The following is a 20,988-nucleotide window of genomic DNA, read 5'->3' as shown; positions in this document are numbered from 1 at the left end:
CAATTGCCTGGACTGCTCCTGCATGTAAAGTGACTGAGAGCTAGGGAGAGGCAGCTGGGAAATGTTTCAGGGAGAATGTATCAGTGATGCATTTTGATACAGCATTTTATGTGTGAAATTAACACTTGTCAGTGCCAGGATGTAGCTGATGCTGGGTGGATCTGGGCTAACAGTCAGTAATGAATTATCAGCCAGGAGGAGCTAAACCAGCCCCCCCACTTCCTCCTGCACTGCTGATGCTGAAGGTGTCTGAAACGAAAGCGCAGGCTCAGAGCCGGGCTTCATACTCCCACCCGGCCTCCCAATGCCTGGGGCTGAAGTGTCAAATCTGAGGGCAGGACAGAGGCTGCTCCTCTTCTCTGCTGGGGTGAAGAGGGCACAAAGTCCCACTCCCACATTTCCCCTGCTGTGGCCAGCCAAGTGCTGCTGTTTCCTTGCAGGAGGCCTCAATGGCCTCTGCACAGAACATGCATGCATGCGCGAGTGCACACACACACACACACACGCACACACACACAGGTGGCCAGAATCAAAGCCGATCTGCGCCAGCATCACCCATCCAAGGGCTGGGCTGAAACACCCAGTAGGATTTGAGGTCAAAAAAGGAATACAAGATAAAGGGAATAAAAATACAAAGGGACAAAGTCAGGACAAGGTTCCTGATGAAGGCTAATCTGCTCTTTTGGACTCAGAGCTGGCTTCAACCTAACCAAGAAGATGGAGGAGCCCTAGCCCTATGGAAGGGATGGGAAGGAGCCTGCTCTCCTCACATGTTTGAGGATGGCCTGGTTTTCTGATGCACAGACATGGTCTCAGCAAAAACCCACAGCTGAATTTTGCAGGTGAGGAAATGGAGACCTTCTTCCTGAGCACTGCTTGCTCCTGCTGGATGAAAATTGCTCTCAGATTGCTTCATCTGCAATAGATGAAACCACCCCTGCCCTGTGTGAGCTCTCCCAAATTGGCTTCCCTGAACTCATTAAGAAGGGCTATTTGTATTCGGCAGAGATGAGCTCAGGTTTGTAGCCATTTACACAGAGGACCAAGCCAGAAAGCTCCCCTGCCTCCCCTGGCTGGGCTTGTGGTTACTGGCACTGAGCAGTTCAGTGTGTGTGAGCCTCCTACTGCTCCCAGGAGGGGAGATTTGGCCAAGGCTTGTTTAAAAATCCAGCCTAGAGCTATTCAGAGATGCAGCCCAAGGCCTCAGCTGTGAGCAGCATGGGAGCTCCAGGGCCAAGTATTCCCTTCTCACCTGTAGCTGTTTCTCCTGAGTAGATCATGTCCCAGAGGAGCAGCTCTGGGGAATGGGTGGTTGGTGGGTATGTAGTCCTTCCCCAGGCCAGTGCTGCTGACTCAGAGGTAGCTGGTGGTGGTGAAGGCTTCCTTCAAGGCCTCTGGGACTAGGAGGTTACGCACATCCTATGAGAACAGGTTTCTTGCACAGATAAAGAAACAGCTTTGCAGCTTACCTGAGTGCCAGCTGCTCCACCACGTGAAAGGGGGGGATCTTCTCCCCCTCTTCAATTTTACTCTTCAGGCCCCAGCCCTGAGGCTGACAAGCAATGATACAGCACAAGCTGTAGCCTTGGGGCCATCTCTGCTTCGTTCTTCCCTTTGGCCTTGGTTTAACTCTTCAGTTCCCAGCAGCTTTTAGAAGCATGGGAAGGCTGAAAGGAGGAGGAAAAGTCAGTGTTTCCCTGCTCCATGGAATTGGGATCCTCACCCCAGGCAGCTGGAACAATATGCCCAGGGATGCAAGGGAGAAAGGGAGAGGAGCTCCAGCCATCGTCAGTCTCAAAGCTGTTCTCAAGCTCCTGCCCTGGGGCAAATCTTCAGCCATTCATGGTTTGAATTTGCTGGAATACTGTTAGCATACTCAGGAGCCCTGCTGCTAAGGATCACTGTAGCCAGGACAACACACACATCATTTACATGTTAGCACCAGTAATGGGATGGTTTACTGGTTCATTCCCTAATGTGGACTGTGTAAAAGGGTATTGAATCAAGGGTGTTCCACATGGGGAGCTGGAGCACTCTGGTACTCAGTGTGGCACGCTGGAAAGTTGTGGCTGGGTTCTGGGATTGAGACAGGAAGGAAGAGAGCAACACTGGGAGGGATTAAAAAAGAAAGAGTGGGGGTAGAAACCAGCCAGGACCACCAAAATTCTCTGAAAGAGCTAGTTCCTACCTGCAGGAGTTGCGCAGTTATCTACAGGTGCCTGCCAGCCAGTCTCTGACCCTACTCCTCATGACAAGGTTACAGACAGCAGCAAAGAGAGAGCAGGGATTCTCTTCAGGCCAGCCTTGAGCCCAGGTCACTTCCAGGAAACTGCTTCAGACCAAATTGCTCTCCCTGTTAGGGCCTGGGTGCCTGGTTGCAGCATCAGTTTCCTCTTGGGTGAAGCAGCAGGTGGGTCAGGCCCTGAGCAGGGACTGAGAGACCCATGGCAGAGATGTGCAGCTCTGCCTGCCCATGTGCAGGTAGGCATATGCGGTAAGGTTGGCCTGTGCCACCTCTCACATCGTCTCCAAGCTGTCTCTATTTGCAGTCACCACGCTGGGGCCGCAGCTCAGAGATGCTCAAGTTCACAGCCTGAGGATGGGCAGCTCCTCCAGGACACAGGAAGGCCCCAGGCATATGGAGGGTCTCCTGTTCTGATCCCAGCTCCCTTCCAGGCTGTAGAGCTGTTGGCCATGAGGCCTGTAAAGGCTCCTGCCTGGAGGCAGCTGGCATGTCTCCCCACCCACTCCAGGATGAGGAATAAGCATGTGTTTGCTGGCTGGAGCTAGTCTTTTATGGCTCTCTCACTGTGCCTTGGCCTGCCTGCACTCGCACAGGTAGTCACGGAAAGGACTGCATCTCCCCAGCAGTGGCTGAGTAGCCAGCCCCTGGGCTGTGCTGCTTCACCCACAGAAATGGAGCTCACAGTCCCAGTCCACCTCTCAGGAGCTGTCAATGAGCAGGACTGGCAGCTCCGGTACCCACAGCACACCTACCCCACATGCACAGAGTGCAGGACAGCCTGCAGCAGAGCTGCTGGACCTCAGGCTGAGCCAGGAGCCTTGGGGCTGGGAAGCCCTGAAGGCCTGGCTGACAGATGCTCTGCAGAGTTCAGGGAGGAGAAATCAGCTTGTGCCTTAGAGTACCCTGACAGCCACTGACCCCAGCTCAGACACCCCTTTCTTCTCCTTTAACCATCAAGTAACAGTAACTGGTCCCTCTCTAACCCTCTTTTATCAGGATGGTTCTCAAGGGAGAGGAGCTACACCTCTGGCTGAGCTGGGTTTACCCAGTGATACTGCCTTAGTGTGGCTCAGGGTGGGGGGACTGCATGTCTAGAGGAGCTCACCCAGTCCCTGCTCTGAGGTCAGCCCTGGGTTCATGCAGCAGAGCAGAGTAGAGCACAGTCGAGTAGAGCAGCCTGGCTGCAGCCCCTGGAGACATGCTATTTCTGTCCTCTCATTTGCCAAACATCAGCACTGGGAATGGCTCTGAGAGCCAGGGATGCACAGCTCCTCTGGGTGGAAACCACGCGAGACAGAGCCAGCCCTGAATCAGCAAGAAAACACAGCTTCCTGATCCCTGTGCAGACACAGGGGCACCTGCACAGTGCAAGACAGTGGTGGGCAACTCCTAAGGTTGTGGTGGGGAGGTGAGTACCCCTCACCGGCATGGGGCAAGGCTGGGGACTGCTGCTAGGGCCATGCCCACAGCCCACATCCCTCCCGGGACTGCTGCTGCCTAAGCACTCCAGGGAAGGAGAAGCTCTCAGCTCTGAGTGGGACAGTTCAACATAACTGGGAAGGCTTGCATGTAGCCATGAGCTGTTCACATGTCTGTCATCACATTCATATGATCTTGTGGTGGTGGTGAAGTCCACACAGCTACAGCTCAGTAGAGGTTAATGAAGGGTCTAATGATTTCTGCTGCAGGCCATTAGAAGAAGGCAGGGCTCCAGCAGGACAGCCTCCATGAAACCAGCATCCTCCAAACCGGCTGTGCTGTGGGCTGGGACACAACCCTTGGACCTGTGCTGGTGGCAGCAGTGATAGAGGGGAGATACAGCAGGTGGTCTCTGGGCTGGAGGCCCCTGAGGTGGTGAAACTAGGTCCTGTGAGCCCCTGTGCTCCTTGAGCGGACAGGGGTGGCAGGGCTGTGCTGGAGCAGAGGGGAACCTGCTATGGGGGCTCAGCCTGGCCCCCGGGAGGTGTGGAGCAGACCCAGATCCCTTCAATCCCTACCAGGGACTGGGAAGGACCCATTACCCAGGTGGTAATGGAGACTTTATACAGGGAGGAGGTGTCTGTGGGTGCTCAGCTCCTTCCTCTAGGACTCTGCTCTTGCCCCTTCCCCAGTCCTTGATGCTCAGCGCTGTTATTTGTCTGGGTGATGGGCTGCCTGGGGTGCAGCATGGGAGGAGCCAGGCAGGAGATGGCTGCCGAGGACTGGGGAGGAGGAGTAGGACTCCTGCACCTCCGTTGTGCCAGGTTGCCCCATGCCTCGGCAGCTCTGCCACGGTGCTGCAGAGCGCCCAGGCGCAGGGGCCTCGGTGCAAGGCGGGGCCCCGGGCCGGGCCCTTGGAGCGTGCGGCGGGGCCGGGGCTACCCGGGACGCCCAAGGCCGGGGCTGTGCTGCCCTCTCGCGGCTGCCGGGCCGTGCGGGTCCCCGGCCACCCGCCTCCGTGGCTAGGCCGAGCCGGGCTCCGCACCCCGGCGAGCCCGGGAGGAGAGGTGGCACTGCAGCGTCCCCCGCGGGGACGGGCCTCCCCTCCGGCGCAGGACTGCGGGTCTGCAGCGCCGCTGCACCCTTGCGAGCGGCTCCCTGCACCCTGCCTGCCTCACTGCGGCGCAGAAGGAAGTAGCCCCAGAGCTGGGGACCGCTGGGCTCCCCTCTGTGGGGTCACACGTGCCTGGCTCCCACCAGGAGAGGGAAGGGGCTGCAGGAGCTGGGGGATGTGTCATCGCATCCGTCAAAGGGGCAGGATGGCCCCAGGGGCCCTGGCTATGCTGCTACCAATAGAAGGCAGAACATGGGGGCCCTGCACTGCTGTGGGTCCCCCTCCCTGTCTTCAGGTTGTTTGGGGCTGAGGCTGGGCACACACTGGGCCCAGGGGCTCTGTGCCCTGCAGCCAGCCCATCCCCACAGCTCTGCCCCAGTGTCCTCAGGGACAGCTCTGCAGTGGATACTCTCCGCTCCCCTTTTGCAGAGGCTTTCTGGCTGTCAGGGGCACCGGCACAGCTGGAGGAAGGTGCCATGTGTCTGAGAGAAAGCGTTCGAGTGCTGTCTTGATGGCAGTGGCTTGCCAAGACCCAGGAGCTCCCGATCTGCAGCCTGTGCAGAGGTGGGGTGTGTCTCAGGGGTTATAGGTGAAGGGCCTGAGGCCTCCTTGCTGGGCTCTGCTGGGATGAGGGGGATGCCATGAGGTGCTGTGTGTGAGCTTGGTGAAGAGGAAGAGCAGGACAAGAAGCATGTACAAGTGTTCCTCCATGGCAGGGAACAGGGACCAGGATCAGGTAGGAGGCTGGGTGCTGAGCCCAGGATTCCTGGATACTTGGTTAGATTTGTTCCCACACCTTCGTTCGTCCTGGCCAGCAGGAGCTGAGCAGTCCAGCCCCTGAGGATTGCTCCCATCTGGAGTTTTTATGCCATTGATCTGAGACATGGAGACAGCTCCCTTCATCTGACCTCCTCCTCAGTTTAGGGGGAGCATTGCAAAGCTCAGGGTGCAGGTGCGTGGCTGGCTCTGTACCCGCTGCCCAGCTGTGTGCTGCACAGGCTGTGTGTGCAGAGGTGCATTTGTGTGTGTGCGCAGCAGCTTTTGCCTGTGCATCTTCAGGCTGGCGCTGCACAAAATCCCTGAGTGAGGCTGCTGTCACCTGTCTCTGCTTCCCAGAGGTGACAGGGGAAGAGCTGTAGGCTCTGGCTCTCGGGGTGCCTTGTCCCCACGCCTGTGGCCAGGGGGGCCTGGGACCCCGGGGGGGGGGGCCCTTGCTGCCCACCAGGTGGAGCTGCACTCCTGTGCTTTGGTGCTGCTGGGGTGGCCCTGGGCCAGCCCTGTCTCGGGCTGCCTTTCCTTGCCCAGCAAGGAGGGGTCCTGGCCTCCCCTCTCAGCAGTGAACAGGAGGAGGAGGAGGAGCATGTGTGTCCTGCTCACATGCTTGGGCCACAAGTCCCCAGTGCTGACCCCCACTAGCTCCATCTGCTCAGCAGCACAGTGAAGTTGCCTGCTTGCAGGTAGACAGAAGATATTGGCCCAGTATTTTGGGACCTTTTTCCCCACAGCCTGGGCAGGGAGAGACTTGGGAGAGTTGCCCAAGGTGATGTTCTCGTCTTGCCTTTTCCCAGTGCCTGAGGCTCACTGCACTTGCAGCACAGATCAGGGTGGAGTCAGCCCCAGCCCCTGCCAAGCTCTCTGTATAAAGCAGACTTTGCCTATTCCAGCTGTGCGTGGGTCCCCAAGGAGCCCTGACCCTCCAAGATTGTTAAGGCTGCTGCAGGCCATGCCAGCAGCTCTTCTATGGCCATTACTATGATGCCCTGATGGATGCCTGATGTTCCCTGGGGCAGGAGAAGCTCACAGAGGAAAGGGGTTAGCCAGAGGCTCACAGTGTCCCTACCCCAGGTCGTAAGGTCATACAAGCTTGTTTAGCGCTGACTGACTTCTCTGCAGGAAAAATCAGGTCCCCATGCTCCTGGGACTTGTTCAGAGAGAGGAGAGATGTTGCTCAGCTAACTGGGGACTCCCAGCCTATGCACTACACAGCGCTCCTGAGCTTGGGGCTCATCTGCCCTGCTCAAGCACTGCATCCCTGCAGGATGCAAAGGGCCATGGTGGTAAATCCTTCACCTGCCTTCCCACTGCTTCTGTGGGCCTTGGCTGAGACTGGGGCAGCTCAGGACTGGGTGGCTGAGATGCAGCTGCCCTGCACCCCACCGGTAACCTGCAGCACGCCTGCTTCCACCGCCTGCAGGTGCATCTCTCTTGGAGGGACAGAGCTCATCTGGGGGGTCCTGGAGTAGGCATTGGCACATGGGAGGTCCTGGGCTGTTGGGTAGAGCCTCCACGGTTGGGCAGAGTTGCTCCGTTTGTGCTAAGAGCTGTGTTTTCTTCCTGCTGGAGAGCAATGCCTGCAGCCTCCGCCAGCTCTGGAGGCAAGGGGCTCAGTGGGCCCTGCACTGGGCAGTCGGGGGCTGGCTCGGTCTCCACAGCTCTTAGCACAATGGGGGTGATGTGAGGGCTGGCACTGTGCTGACTCCAGAGAGCCAGTCTGAGACCCACCACTGTGCTTGTGCAGCCTTCAACCTCTCACAGCCCATGTCCCAGCTGGGCTGCTGGGACTCAGAAGACACTCTGTTCAAGTGACCCACAGATTTTCCTGGCCACTTTGCACTGCAGATGCTCATCAGCCCCACACAGGGGTCCCAGCCCAGCCTGCCCCTCACGGCACCTCTGATTCAGGCTGCTGGGCCCTCGGCCATGGTGTGCATGACAGGCAGGGAGGAGGGGGCCAAGGGCAAGGGGACCAGGCAGGCAAGGAGCTGGAGAGGGTCTCTCCTGCCCTCGGTCATGCCTGGGCTGGGGCTCTGGAGGAGGGTCTGTCAAGCCTGGGTCTTTGGTCCGGCCTGGAAGCAAGGGAGGCAGCTGTACAGGAAATAATCACAGCTTGTTCCAAGATTAAATCACTGACGGGAGTGCAAGAGGGGATAAAAGGAGCCGTCTGTCGTTAGAGGGAATATTAACCCGGCAGCAGGCTGAGAGGGGGGAGAACTTTATTCCCTGCACTTGCTGCCTGCCAGACCCACTGAGCACACAGGGCTCAGCGCTGACAGCACCTCTCAGTGGGACACATGGCTCCCAGGGCCCTGCCAAGGCCCCTCTCGTGGCTCAGCCCTCAGCAAGATCCCTTCTCCCTCCCCTGCTGGAGGGGGGCTTCTGGGAGCACGGGCAGAGGAGGGATTGTTGGAGAAGTGGGGAAACCGAGGCAGCCTGCTGTGACATCATGCTGCGTGTCTGACGCTGTGCAGAGGCACTGTGCCGCTTGGTCCCTCCTGCATCACTCTTGCTCTGCCCAGGCCAGGCCTTCGCCCGGCTTCTCTGGGTGAGTTCAGCATGGCACAAAAGGTTCTTGTTTGGTCTGGCCCTTATCAAGGACCTGCCTCGAGGTCCTTCAGCACGGGAGCTGGGCTGGAGCTGCAGCAGGTGGGGCCAGGGTGCAAGGGAGAGGGCAGAGGGAAAACAAGAGCCCAGCTGCAAAGGGGTGAGCCAGCGGGGAGATAAGATAGAGGGAGAAATGCAAAATATGATGGTGGCAGGCAGGAGAGAACGTGGGAAACTATGGGGCAGTTTGGGTCAGCCCAGCTGGGAGAGACACTAACAGGGGTGGGCAGACTGGTTGGGGGTGTGAGCCAGCCCATCATGGTGACAGGCACCCAGCACGGCTCCTTCTCCTTGGCCTGGAGCAGGGACCTGCTTCCAGGTGCCGAAGCAGCCGAGATGCGACCCTGAGACCCCATGGTGCTGGGGGTCATGGCTGCTGCCTGTGACCCTCAGTTGCTCCAAGGACACTGTCTGGGGGCTGGGGATCAAGTGGGGATCTGGAGAGCTGAGGGAAGGAGATGGGAGCAGAAGGGCCTGTTGCTGTGGATCTGACCACTTCAACCCAGCTGGGCTTTGGCCATGGACTGGCCACAAGCCAGCAGCCGTGCCTTGCTCAGGGCCCCCCTGCCTGCCCTGCAGTGCCCTGGCCCTGGCCAGCATGCATCCCAGCCCCGCTGCCTGGGTTGCAGCAGAGAGGAAAGCTGCACTCCATGGGCTGGGTCAGGGCTGCGGTTTATGGGCTCTCCTGTGCCAGGAAAAACAGACCCATGGGGGCCGGGGTTTGCAGCGAGCGGTTCATGAAAGCTTGCAGCCCTTCGCCTAGGGCTTCCTTCCCTTTGATGGAAGAGTCCCGGCGGTTTCCTAAGCAAGAAGATCTCGGCTCCTTCCCCCTCACCCCCTTTCTTTCCCCCCAGCCCCTTCCCCTCCAGCTGAGGCTGAGCCTGAGGTAGGAAGATCAGCCTGCCTTGGCTGCTGTTTCTTTTCCAGCCTTGTGGCACCCCACAGAGCCAAACCCTCCTCTATGTGCAGGATGGGGCCCCCAGCACTCAGCATCCACACATGCGGATGCCTGACTGCACAGAAACTGCCTGAATGCGTCCTGATTTTACCTAGGCACCTTTCTTGAACCAGCCTTCTCCCTCTCTGGGGAAGTCATGTGAGAAAGGCCAGCGTGGCTGGGAGTAGCCAAGGGCAGTGATTTCCCCTGCTGCCACAGCTGGGCCAGGATGGGGGCATGCGACCATGGGCCTGAATCTGTGGAGAGATTGAGCCCATTTCAGAAACACTTCTTGCGTCCTCAGCATGCACAGCCAGTGCTGGCAGTGCCAATGGTTGCCTCGGGTGCTGCCCATCCTCCTAGCTGAGCATCCCCCGGGCCCCATGGTCTGCCATACCTGCTGCTGCTCGCTGAGAAAAGTCTCCGAAGGTACCAGCTCTGCCTTTTCCCAGCCAGCACAGATTGAGATGTGCTGGCTTGGACATGAGTCCCCCAGAGCCCCTTAGTAGTTTCCATTATCTCCTCTGTCATGAGGCCTGAACCCTCTGCACCTTTGTATACTGTGTGGCCCCGGGTCTCAGCAGCCATCCTACAGCAGTGTGGTTACACCTGTGGCAATGCCCCAAAGATGCTGATGGGGCTCCCAGGGCCAGCTCACCCCATGCAGGCCCTTACAGAGCAACAGGAGGAAAGCAGAGTGCTGGAAATGGGGCTGATCCCACCTGCAGGCTGCTCCAAGGGGCTCAGTGCCCGCAGCAGCTCCTAAAGGCTGCAGCGCTCGCAGGGGAGAGTCGAGAGCGCTCTGCCTTGCTCCTGCTGGAGGGAGGCCAGATGGGAGCACTGGGCAGGCTGGTCCCAGCACAGCTCAAAAACAGCACTTCTGCCCCTCTGCTCAGGGCAGACATCTCAGGGTGGGTGCTCAAAGCCCAGAGCCAGGAGACTTCTGCAGAATTACACCCAGGGAAGGTTTGGCCCCGCCACACATAAAACCCAGAAAGCAGCCGTTGCCAGGATGCTGTGATTTCCAAGCTGACATCAAAAAGCAGCTGGGGATTGGCTTGCGAATGCTCCCACACAGCACATCCTGTGTATTTTATGAGCGATGTTTTACAACATAAGTGCTGCTATATTAAGCCACACATCTAACTGGAAAAACAGGAGACAGCAAGCACAGCTACCTCTGTGCAGGCCGCTTTCATGCTGCATAAGCAAGTCCTTCTGCTGGCCAGGCTCTGTCCTGCCATCTTGCCCCAGCCCTGGCACCACTCTGTGCAGGCAGGAGGCAGACACAGGCGTCCCTGCAAAGCTTATCTGGTCCTTGGTGCTTGGTCCTTAGGAAGGGATGCTACAATGGTTTTCTTTTTTTCTATCTCCAGCCTTGCCTGCCACAGTCCAGGGTCCCCCAGCTCTGCCCCGGTCCTAGGGTGTGCAGGAGAGCTCACTGAAATGACAAAATGAGCCTAGTCTGGTCTTTAGGCCAAAATCCTGGTTGACAGCAAGGAATCATGGTCTTTTGGGTTTTGTTTGTTTGGCTTCAGCTGGGGTTTTTGGTTCCTGACCAAAGGCCAAGTGTCTGGGGAAAGTCAGTTCTCATCACCAAACGTTTGGTCCTTGGCAGCTCACTCGCTGGCTGGGAAGGCCGAAGGGAGAAGGGATTTCTTTTCCCGCGGCCCCAGGAGAGGGTGCTCTCTGCTTGCAGCTGCGCCAGCTCAGCCTCCCACCTATTCCTGTCCCTGGGACTCCTTTGCCACCGTAGGACCTGTGCTGTGACCTTCGCAGCATCCTGGACGTGGCACCCCTGGATGTAGGTCCCCACTGCCCCTCCTTTGGCCAGGATGTTTCTGAGCCCCTGCGGGTGCCCAGGGAGATAGCAGGGAGCAGAGGGTGCAGGTCTGGGCCAGAAGGATAGTCCTTGGCCCTTGGATGGGTTGTGGGCCCTGTTTTCATTCCATACTACCCCTTGGTTAAGGCCAAGTTTTGCACAGGGAGGCCTGAGTTTCCAGAGCTCCTGCCACTGGCCTTGGGCTGCATCCCCCTCCCCATCCATGGGGATGCAGGCAAAGAGCACAGCCATGCCGTGCCCTCCCTGGGACGGTGGAGGAAGCAGTCCCTGCTTTGCACCCCTTGGCAAGCCAGGACCCTTGCAAGAGAGCAGTGGAGTTGATTTATGCTCCTGACATTTCTCTCCTGGTCGGGCAGGGCTTTTAATAAAGAGTGAGTGATTTATGGCTCCTTTTAAGTGGGAAGGAATGTTACCTAAGGCAGGCGGCCCCCCCGACACCCCTGCCTTGCTGTCTCGCTGAACCCCCAGCATCTGGTCTAGCGGGAGGGAAGCGGAGGCCGTCTTGGCCCCCACCTTCCCACAAAACCCTCCCCGCAGCCCCGGCACCCTGCCCTGGCCCCAGCAAGAGCCACCCTGGCCCAGCCCTGGGATGCCCAGCACCCAGCAGGGAGCGGCACTGCCTCTGCCACAAACTGCCCCGAGCCTCAGCAGTGGGGCAATACACCGCCCACATGCCACTCCACACGTAGCAGCGATTGAAGGGGAGCTGCTGCCCTGAGACCCCTCTGCTCCCCTCCGTGAGGACCCCTGTGGTGGCCAGCCTGGGGACAGGATGACAGCTCCATGCCAGTTGTCATGGTTACTGGGTATTAACGGATACAGGCATGACTGCTTCCCAGTGACAAACAGCTCCTGAAGAGAAGGGCTGCCCTCAGCCCATCCCTCTCCAGTCCTGCTGGGGGGGTCAGCCGTGGAGCCACCTCCATCCCCCTCAACCCCTCCAGACCCTCAGCCAGCCCTGGCCAAACTCAGACGTGGGAATCAGCTTGCAACTAAAGAGGCCTCTTGGGGCTGAAAATGACTCCAGGGTCTCTCAGAGTAGATAGGGAAGTGTAATCTCCCTTCCCCTTCCCAGCCCCGCTGCCTGGAGAGGGCTGGAGGAGCCGTCAGGGCTGGGGATGCTGGTGGCCGACAGGACAAGGGTGGCAGGAGAGCAGGAGAGCGCTGGGCCCTGCCAGCCAGCCCCTTTTACCAGCTCATAAGGGCAAATGAGTGAGGACAGGGGATAAGAGCCGGGGCGGAGGAAGCATCGCCCAGACAAAAGCTGCCCCAAGAGGCTCCCAGCTGCTAATGAAGATAAAGTGCCCAGTTCCTTTTCTTCTCCGAGTGAAATCTGGTGGCTAAGGGAGAAAAAATGCTTTCAAGTGTAATCATCTATAGCGCGGCCTGGGAGGCAGGGATTCCAGCAGCCGGCGCGGCGACCAGCCGAGACACTGATCTCACGCTTCACACACGTGTGCACACACATGCATGTGCGCTCACATGCACTTGCACCGCACCGGCAGCACACAGCGTGTCTGAAATACCTGCAGAGCCCAGCGTGCACACATGCACAGGCATCAAAAGCACGGTCTGTCTTTGCATCAAAACCACAAGCGTAGATGAAGACGTGTTGAGCGAAACACACCCAGCCCACGCAAAGCACATGCACTCGCACCAGGCTGCCAGATTGCACACGTGCCCTGCAATGCACATGGCAAGCACAGTGCAAACACAGACGCGTGGCAAGCCAAGGGTGCCGTCCCGGCACGAGCGCATGCGCACAGGCACACACACATGCCCGTCCTCCCGCCCGACTGTGCGAACACGGTCCTTACTGTGCAGCCACGGTGGGAGAGGGCCAGCAATACCCGGCAAGGTCCCGGGGCTGAACCCTCTGGGGACGCTGCAATGTTCCAGTAAATACATGACTAAGCCTCATCGGTACTGATGCATGGGGGAGACGGGATGGGATGAGATGGGCTTTGCCTCTCCTATACCCTGAATGGAAGAACTCGTATCCTGTGTGTCACGTTGGCAGGCCACCCCTAACCCAGCCCACCTGCGGGGAGTCTCTCCCCAAGCCCTTCCCCAGTCCTCCTGCCTGCAGCCCAGCTCCTCCACCCTCATCCCAGCCCTGACTTTGCATAGGATTGGCAATAGCCAGTCCCTCTCCCATCCCTGTCCAAAAGCTCTTCTCCCCACAGACCCACCCGCATGCCTGGAGCAGGCAGGTGGGGTCCTTGGTCTGTATTTCCAGAGCGCCCTTGACCAGGGTCTCTGAGAACGATGCTCTAGACACAAAGTCTACAGCCACCCAATAAGTTAAACAAACCCAGGACTGTTCCCTGGCCCTGAAGCCCTCTGTCAGGGACCAGCCCACCCCCAGACTGTTAAATGCATCCTGCAGACAGGGAGCCTGTGTGGCAAGGGACTGTCCCTGACTCAGGCTAGCTCTCAAACCACGAGCTGGAATTGCCTGGATCAGTGCTAATTGGCCCAAACCAAAAATCACACTAGGACAGTGCTAGTAATTCCCATGTGGACAGTCATGCTGCTGTGCCTGGAAATGCTCGGGGACTGTTTGCTCTGTAAGCATGAATGTAACCAGAGATTTTCCCCCCGCCTTTCCTCCAGAGGCTTTGAATTAAGTGGACCATTTACAGAGAGGTGGCAAGGGAATACATTGCATGTGGGGAGGGGAGCAGCTGTCTTCCTCTTCCCCAACCCATCTGGCAGCTAGATGCACCCCAAGACCTGCCAGAGACCCTTCAGGGAGCAAAGCATTTTCTTGCAGCCCCCAGGCAAACAGTGGAGGGATTCTGGCCCCAGTCTTGCTGCCTCCCTGTTGCCCTGTCTCAGCGTCACTGTGATTGCCAGCACACAGGGACTCTGCCTGGCTAGACCCCGCTGGCACAACCCGACTGAAGGCTGTACTGGTTGGGCACCAAGCCTCTGATGCGTGGCGGAGGGGAGCACAGGCTGCTGGAGGCAGTGGTTTAATTTCCTCCAGCACCATTCGGCATGACTGGCAGGTATGCTGGTATCCCATCGCACCTGGCTGCTGACCACCAGCCCGTTGTTACTCCCCAGCTCCTGGTTATTATTTCATATGGATCCACTTGGTTGGAGCTGGGAGAAATCAAAGCTGGCTGGATAATTGCACTGCCTCCCCAACAGCAATGGGGAGGGGAAAAGAGAGGGATCAGTTCAGTGGGGAACTAGAAAAGCTATGGGGATGGACGCTTGGGATCAGATGGGAACCCCTTGGCATGGAGAAAAGGGCTCAGAGCCCACCCAGAGGGACTAGATGTCCCCTGGGAACAGGGGCCAGAAACAGCACTCCAGTCGGAGCTGAGAGGTAGTGCTACCTCCTTAGCCAAGGACCCCTGAGATGCTGAGGAAGCAGGAGAGGAGATGTGGCCCATAGGGTGAGGCCAGGACCTCTCGGGTCTGTGGACATCTCAGGAGGGACATTAGCCACAGCAGGTGGCAGCATGGGTGGATGACACAGAGGGAGGAGTTATGGGTGGAGCACGGGATGGAAGGAGGCAAAACCAGACCATAATAAACCTGCTTGTGTCCAGGACAGTCGTTGTGCAGCGGCCCAACCTAGCCCCAACAGTCAGCGCATGGGGGACATGGAGCTCAGTTCAGGTGCTGGAGAGACCAGCTGCGGATGGGCTGCCCAGACTCACTCAGCAGAGGGCAGTGGATACACGTGTGCACACACACACACACACACACGCACACACATCCCTGTGTTGCACATGCATGCACATCCACACCTGTGCATGCACGCATGGACCCTCACATGCCCTGGCACGCATGCACAGCCGCCCTCTCCGGTGCTGCCCTTCCCATGCTCCAGCTGTGCCTCTGATCCTGGCCCTGGCTCCCTTTCCTTCCCCTTGCTCCCAGCGGAGGGCAGGCTGCCTCTAGCCCCGGGGAGGCGAGCTCCACGCTGCCCTGCTCACACTGCAGCTAGCTGCCAGCCTCAGATCCCTGCCTACCTCCAGAGCTTCTTGAACATCAGGGATTCTGGAGGCCTTCTCCCTCCCCTTGCCTGCCCAGTGGCTGATTTTCATGGGGCATTTAGCATGGCAGTGCTTCTGAGCCCCAGACATACCAGAAAAGGCAGCACGGATGCCAGGGGATGCAGGGGAAGGGGCCACGCCATGCTGCGGGCTGTTACAGCAGGACCCCTGTGCAGGGAGCAGTGAGAAACAGGGGGACTTGGCAGCAGACACTCCCCTGGCCATCACCTGTATATGCAGTGTGTGCTGTCACTATGCTGGCCTCGCGGGGCCGGTTCAGCCAGGGACACTCTGCTCTTGCTGAAGGCGACACGTCTTTGTGGCAGGCTGGGGCTGGCAGAGCTTAGGCACTTTTCTTCCCAGGGGAGTGGAGGAGCAGCTGGCAGAGCCCTGAGCATGCTGCAAGGCCACGGCCGCTGCATGTGCCTGCCATGCTGATGTGCACGTGTGCAGCCTCCCGCAAGGCTCAGCCACGTCTGCACGCGAGATCCCAGGAGAGGAGCCACAGAGCTCTGCTAACAGCAGTGAGGTGCAGGCTCGTGGAGCAGGGCAGACCCTCTCGATGCAGGTAACTGGAAAGGTCTGAAGGCCACCAGGCAAAAGGCAGGGTCCCTATAGGAGGATAAGAAGGTCCCTCACAGCTGTATAAGGGTAGAGGCGATCCCCTATAGTTGGTCCCCTATGGAATGGCAGTATAGCCAAGTAAAGAGAGGACCTGTAGCAGTGACATAGCCAGAGGGTCCCCTCTCAGACTGCAGAAGGATCACCCACCCCCAGACCAGCTATAGAGCCTCCCGCCCCATACCTGTGTCTCGCTGTGGGAGAGTGCACCCAGCCCCTCCCAGCACATCCCAGCCTCTCCACTGCTGGCTCTGCTACCTCCGGCCTCAGCACCCTGGTGCTGGCTGGCCCAGATGTGCTGGGAAGAGGGAGGGGGAAGCTCCGGCAGCTGTGGTGCATTCAGGCCAGATGTGGAAGGTACACTTTGCAACAGCAAGCCATACGGAGGCTGCCGAGCCCAAGGCCTGTACTTATCTGGCCACGACATGGCACGGGAAAAAAGGACATTCCTCCCTTAGGAACAGCTTGCGCACATGGCGTCATCCTCTCGTTATTACGAGGGAAGCCGCAGAAAGGGTGTTCCCAGCCCCCAGCCCCACTGCCCCCATCTGCAGCCGAGCCTGGGCCTGAGCAGGGTGGTGGGAGCTGGGGGGTGGGTGGGATGCTGCTGCTGCCATCTGATCCCCAGCGGCTGTGGCTGGGTAGATCTTAGCCTCTCTGCATGCTGCAGGAGGCCAGGAGCTATCCTGGCCTGCATTCAGCCAACTCAGCACTTTGGGCTGAGCCCGGCTGTCACCAAGCCCAGGCTACGACTGAGCGTGTCGGAGCCTCGCCAGCTGCCGGGGTATGCACGCCTTTGTGCGCCGTCCTCTCGCGGCTTTCCTGGGCAGCAGGAGAAGCTTGTGGCAGCGCCAGCTGGAGGAGAGAGTCCCAGCCCAGCCCAAAGGAGGCTGCTGGCTGCCCATCCCAGGGAGGCCCGGTTTGAGGAGCTGGGCTCAGCACTGCTGCCTAGCAGAGCTATCCAGGGAGATACTCTTGCTCTGCCACAAGGCCCTGGCTGGGTGGGAGAGCCCATGGCTTCACACCCCAGCTGTGCAGCCATGCATGGTGGAGGGGAGACAATGGGGCATGGTGCTGGGTGACTCCATGCCAGGGGTGCAACAGGCTTTGTCCCTGCCCACTGCTTCCCGGGCTGATGCGGTGTGGTGCTGAGTCCTGCTGGGTCAGCGGGAGCCAGGTCTGCCCTGAGTGCCAGCCTGCCTCTGCAATGGGCTCAGCCGACACCAGGCCTCAAAGGACGATTTCCCAGTTAGGGGACCATGATGCAGGAAGTGAAGCCCCCTTGCCAACTCCCTTTCTTGGGACCTGCTGCACAAGCCCAATGCAGCCACCACCTGGAGCCCTGCTGTGGGACAAGGCCTTCCCCCTGTGGGGGGTGCAAGTGGCACGACAGAGCAGTTTGGCTTAGGGTCCAGGAATTAAAAGCTTGGAGGGATTTGCAGGGACCAGGGAAACCAGGGAAACCTGGAAGGCAGAACAGAGGGCTTGTTCCTGGCTCTGCTGAGGAAGGGTATCAGCTACCAGAGAGGCAGCAAGACACACACTCAGTGATTCAGAGCAACAATAGAGGAAGGGAAGCTTTGGTATGTGATAGGACTTACCGAAAGCCAAAGGATGCTCAAGACTTGTGGGGATGATGAGCAAGGGAAAGGCAGAGCATCACTATTCTCTTTAGACCTGGTTTTGTTTTGTCTGAAGTAAAGCATACGTGGCTTGGGACTTTTTGCAAAAACCTTGTGTGTTTGGTATCTCATGACCCATGTCCTGGGAAGAGCAAACCCGAAGCTAATACCCACATGTGGACTCCAAGGTCTTGGCTCACAGCTGGCATGTGGATAGAAATAACCCCCCCCCCCCCCCCCCGTGAACGTTTCCAGAGACCACAAGCCAGAAGCAGTGCCGGTGTGTTCCCAGGTGTCGGGAAACATCAGAGCACGTGTCTCCTGCCTGTACAGGTGAGAACAGTGTGTGGGCATTGGGACACACCTGGCCAGAAGAATTCCAGCAAATTACTTCTCCTTGATGTATGCTGGTTCGTCATGACAGAAACACTGCATGAGAAGGGCTTGGTTTTGAAGAAGTGCTGAGGGAACCCAGAGCCCAGCTCCTGCCAACTCACCTGTCACTCCTTGCACACTGCCCCAGGGCTCACAGGCTTTGGGGGAGGCAGGTGCTGGGCTCAGGCAGGCTGGGGAGCCAACTGGCTGAGGAGCTGTGGCCGAGGAAGCCAGCAGATACAGAGCTGCTGCTCCTAGGCTCCTTGTCTTGCTCTGCCAGATATTATGTGGCTGCAGAAAGTGCAAGACATTTCTGTTCGTGGGTGTATTTTTCACTCATCTTTCCCTTCCATGGAGGGCTTTGCAGTATCGGAGGGGGAAAGGTTGCCCCAAATCAGAAGGAAAACATATTCTCAGCTCTGCCCTGGAAAGCAGTTGTTTGCTGCCCACCAGGGCCAGGGGAGTGAGCCAGGCAGCCTGCCAGGTTTGGGGCTGTCATGCCTTGCGCTCATCAGTGGGGAGGATGAGGGTGTGGGTGAGGGGTCTAGGGAGACCTGCTGACAGCCGGCAGCCAGCCCAAAAGCGAGGGGCTGTATCTGTTGGGAAGGATCAGCTGGCAGGAGGCTGGCGAACAGACCACACAGGTCAGGAATCAGCTCGGGGAGCCCATTCAGAGATGAACACCAGGCTGTGAGGAGGCCGAGGTGCCAGGGTGGAGGATGGCCAAGTGCAGGGGTTGCATTGCACTGAGCAGTGGGGATGTTCGGAGAGACTCCAGAGTCCAAGGCGGCGCACCTGGAGGAGGTGTAGGGATGCCATGAGATGCTGTGCAGCCTCTTGCAGCTTGTGAGGCCATTGCACAGCGCTAGCTAGACCCTTCTGCTTTTCCTCTCCTGTGTGAGCCAGCAATGCCTTAGGCCATGCAGCCTCAGAGGTGCTGATGTACTCTCCTGCAGCTAAGCAAGGAGCTGGGCTGGCTTTGAGCTCAGTAGCTTGCTAGGCGGAAGAGCCCAGAGGCATCTCTCCCACACCGGGACCACTGCTGTGCCGGGCACAGCTGAGGAGCAGGTGGGGGCTGCACTGGCATGTAAGGTCCTAGGGTGGGAGAGGAGTCGTGCTGCCGGGAAAGTGAGAGCTAGCCTGGCTTGGCAGGGGTAAGTGTGCAAGGCTGGCCAGCTCTGCGCTCCTTCCCTTTTTTGCAGAGTTTTAGGGCAGTCACATGCGTTGTGTCTGGTTCATGGCAGGGGAGGTGCTGGGGATGTGTGCTGGGCATGTGCAGCAGCCTGGGGCTTGGGGAGGGAGGTCTGCAAGGCAGAAGGCAAGGCAGCGTGGACAGAGACATGAATCCCTTGCTGGTTAGTGCTGAAGACACTTGCAGGTTTGCTTGAGGCACTGGCAAGCAGGGAGGCAGCATCATGGCCCATCAGGTTTGCAGGTGACGTGCGGGCTGGAGGGTGCTGGCGGTGAGCAAGGCAGGGCCCGGCTACCACTTCTGCACACGGCCATGTGTGAGGCAGCCTTGAGGGGAGGATGAGGGCAGGTTATACCTGCAGGACAGGAGGCTCCACTTCAGAGACATGCAACTGTGGAAAGGGCCCTGGGTGCCCAGGAGCCAGCACTGCGCTGAGCCAGGTGACACCTGCAGACCAGGCAGGGGCACACTGTGGCTGTTGGAAAAATGAGGAGCCAAGGCTGCGCATGGGGGACAATTGTGTCTTGGTGCATAACCCAGATGTCTGCTATACCCCAGTGCCAAGGAGACTTGGCACAAGAGAGACCTGGTTTGCTTGTCTGAGGAAGGCAGCAGTGTTGGGTATTCCCTTCTTGGCTGGCAGCAGCATGCAGCAAACAGCAGAGAGAGGTCTTGTCCCAGCACTGTTAGCCACCAGGATATCCTCTCTAATGGGAAAGCTTACTCCCCCTCATACTGAGGCTTGAAAGCGAAAGGGCCTGTCTCTCTCAGCCGGGAACAGGGGCATCTCTTGCCTGCCCAGTGCTGAGCCTAGGATGTTAGGGAAGGTTTTGCAAGGCTCTGCAAAGCAGCCGTCTGGCTCCCTGTAATCACAGCAGCATGGGGTGTTAACTCACAGCCATGAAAGCCTGGGGAGATAATGAACAAAGCCCAACTTGTGTAAACGAAGCCAGCACTGGTGAGGTGTCTGCCACCTCCCTGGCCTCTTGCCCTCTGTGCTCAGCCTATCTCAGCCCACATTTAACAATTAACAGTCTCTGCGTGGCTCCCCAAGTGATCCAAGTGGCGCGGGCCAATTCCCCGCTGGCAACTCCCGGCTGACTCCCAGGAGTTACGTCAGTGGGGAGTTGGACGCACATCCTCTGCGCACTGCCTGGCAGTGTCACCTGCCCAGCAGGCTGGGAGCAGCCGGCACCTCCCCTGGTCCTGCCAGGGCTAACACCATGCCACCCGGGGCATCAGTGTCACAGCTAGGCACTCCCCAAGAGCAACAGCAAAGGCGAAGGCGCTCTACTCCAGCAAAGGAAAAGCAGTGCCCTGAACTCAAATTGCAAGGCAGGGGTTTCTAACAGGTGCAGTTATCTGAACTGGAATTTGTCCAGAGCAGTGGATTTCACACCCTGGCTCTGGATGTGCAAGTGCATCAAGGCACCATTGCATAAGGCAGGGTTTCACACATTGTTCATCTAATAACCACCGCTGCCAGTAACCACCCCCAGAGGCCAGTGTCCTTGTCAGGGTATGCTGGGAGAGGATCATCCAGCCATAGGGCTGTGAGCCTCCTGCCCACCCTCAGCTAACAGCCAGGCATGTATCGCTGCCCTGAAAATCCCTGAGGTGCCTGAAAGCCACCACCCTTGTGCCAGCCCTGTCCCTTTGCTCCTGCACGCACATGTCCCAGCACATGCTATCAGGGCTTTATGGACAGCTCTCATAAAACTAACCGTCTCCAGGAGCAGACCTGGTGCTGCGTGTCCTGCGAAAGCCATGCCCAGAGCCTAGCCCGTCTGGAGTGTGGCACATGCTTTATGAGTGCTGAGCTTGGCATTGCTGTCAGGTGAGTGTTGCAAGTGCCAGTTGTCCCATCCCTCCCTCTTCTCCAGCCCAGACACTCAGCTGGCACTTCAGGAGGAAAACAACGCTCCTGACACTGGCCAGCCATATGCCACCTCCTTCCCCAGAGGGACCTGGATGTGATCTGGTGGGCACTGGAGTTGTCTCACAACACCCACATGGCCAGCCTGTAGGCTGGACAAGCAGCAGGAGTGAAGCACAGAGGATAGCCAAGGAACCACGCCATGACAGTGAGCAAGCGCTTGGGCCGAGGGCCCCAAAGTTCGAGGGTTTGGGCACTCAGGGCAAGGTGCCAGATCCCCACTGCTGCCTCGTGGAGGTGCTCCTTCTTGCATGGCCGCTGTCTCCAGATGATGCCTGGTGCTGAAC

Source organism: Dromaius novaehollandiae, chromosome 7 (genome assembly GCF_036370855.1).
Source record: "Dromaius novaehollandiae isolate bDroNov1 chromosome 7, bDroNov1.hap1, whole genome shotgun sequence".
NCBI classification, from domain to species: domain Eukaryota; kingdom Metazoa; phylum Chordata; class Aves; order Casuariiformes; family Dromaiidae; genus Dromaius; species Dromaius novaehollandiae.
This window is presented reverse-complemented; position numbering follows the sequence as displayed.